Raw genomic sequence first — 2,271 nt, 5'->3', positions numbered from 1 at the left:
ACTACATAACAAAGAGGCTTCCACCAACTAGGTTCTGACTGTATAACAAAGAGGATTTCACCAACAACTAGCTTCCTGTATAAGAAAGAGGATTTCACCAACAAGGTACTCACTGTATAACAAAGAGGCTTTCACCAACAAGGTACTCACTGTATAGCAAAGATGTTTTCACCAACAAGGTACTTACTGTATAACAAAGAGGCTTTCTCCAACAATGTACTTACTGTATAACAAAGAGGCTTTCACCTACAAGGTACTGATTTTATAATAAAGAGGCTTTCACCAACAAGGTACTGACTGTAACAAAGAGGATTTCACCAACAAGGTACTCACTGTATAGCATAGAGACTTTCACCGACAAGGTACTGACTATATAACAAAGAGGCTTTCACCAAGAAGGTACTGACTGTATAACAAAGAGGCTTTCACCTACAAGGTACTTACTGTATAATAAAGATGCTTTCACCAACAAGGTACTGACTGTATAACAAAGAGACTTTCACCAACAAGGTTCTTACTTTATAATAAAGATGCTTTCACCAACAAGGTACTAACTGTATAACAAAGAGACTTTCACCAACAAGGTACTTACTGTGTAACAAAAAGTCATTCACCAACAAGGAGCTAACTGTATAACAAAGAGGCTTTCACCAACAAGGAGCTGACTGTATAACAAAGAGGCTTTCACTAACAAGGAGCTTCCTGTATAACAAAGAGTCATTCACCAACAAGGAGCTTCCTGTATAACAAAGAAGCTTTCACCAACAAGGTACTGACTGTATAACAAAGAGACTTTCACCAACAAGGTACTTACTGTGTAACAAAGAGTCTTTCACCTACAAGGTACTGACTGTATAACAAAGAGGCTTTTACCAACAAGGAGTTGACTGCATAACAAAGAGGCTTCCACCAACTAGGTACTTACTGTATAACAAAGAGGCTTTCACCGACAAGGAGTTGACTACATAACAAAGAGGCTTTCACCTACAAGGTACTGATTTTATAATAAAGAGGCTTTCACCAACAAGGTACTGACTGTAACAAAGAGTATTTCACCAACAAGGTACTCACTGTATAGCATAGAGACTTTCACCGACAAGGTACTGACTATATAACAAAGAGGCTTTCACCAAGAAGGTACTGACTGTATAACAAAGAGGCTTTCACCTACAAGGTACTTACTGTATAATAAAGAGGCTTTCACCAACAAGGTACTGACTGTATAACAAAGAGACTTTCACCAACAAGGTACTTACTGTGTAACAAAGAGTTTTTCACCTACAAGGTACTGACTGTATAACAAAGAGGCTTTTACCAACAAGGTACTGACTGTATAGCAAGGAGGCTTTCACTCAACAAGGTATTGACGGGATTGATTAGCTCCATAACTCAATGAAATTGTGTAATTTCCATATAGTTGGTACTTCTAGTGCAGCGTGAAGTAGATGTGTAGACATACATATATATCAAAAGGCAGTTTCCCTTCATTTTCAAACTTCATAAAAAGACTAATTTATCTATGCTTAACCCAAGAGGGAGCCACGTTTTCATAATTTATATTTTTAAACATGCGTAGAAATAAAGCTCGTTTATTGTTACGTTTTAGTTTAACTCCCATTTTCACCTCATGTATTTATATATCTTCCCACACTGCACATTTCCTGTTGACTGCAATTTTGTTTCTGTGTCAGTTTCATTGTCAGTCAAAGAAAATAGAAAGAAAACAATTTTATGTGGGAACAATAGGTGAATGAGACTCCAAATCTATAAATTCAGACGCAAAATAAGTATAAAGTGGTTTACTTTAAGATGTTCGATTTAGAGAATAAGACTAGTTGTTCAAATCAAAGAAAAGGTCATGCTCTTCAAATGTGTTCCAAGGCAGCGATAACGAAACCACCATGTTTACATGCAATCTGATTGCAATACAAATCATCATTTAACACTTGTTATGGAGATCTGACGATGGCCAGTAAGGAGCCATGTTCAGTTGATCTTAATGCTTAAATTACGATAGGATTTTTTCAGCCACTCAAAACTCATCTACCATATGCCTGTTCGACAGAGTGTGTATATTGGATAACATCTTGATGTTTTGATGTGTTAATATATCATTCGTACGTGTATATGTTATGGTCCTGCATCATTAACTGGAAGAGCTAAATAATTAACAAACAAATGTCTGGCTTAACTATTAGTTTCCTATGAAGTGTGATCTTAAATGTAATTCAAATGTAAATTTGTTCTCTACCCTTCCTACGTACATACATA

Source organism: Ylistrum balloti, unplaced genomic scaffold, assembly GCF_031769215.1.
Source record: "Ylistrum balloti isolate Yb309-2 unplaced genomic scaffold, AGI_CSIRO_Ybal_v1 Utg370200, whole genome shotgun sequence".
Lineage (NCBI taxonomy): Eukaryota > Metazoa > Mollusca > Bivalvia > Pectinida > Pectinidae > Ylistrum > Ylistrum balloti.
This window is presented reverse-complemented; position numbering follows the sequence as displayed.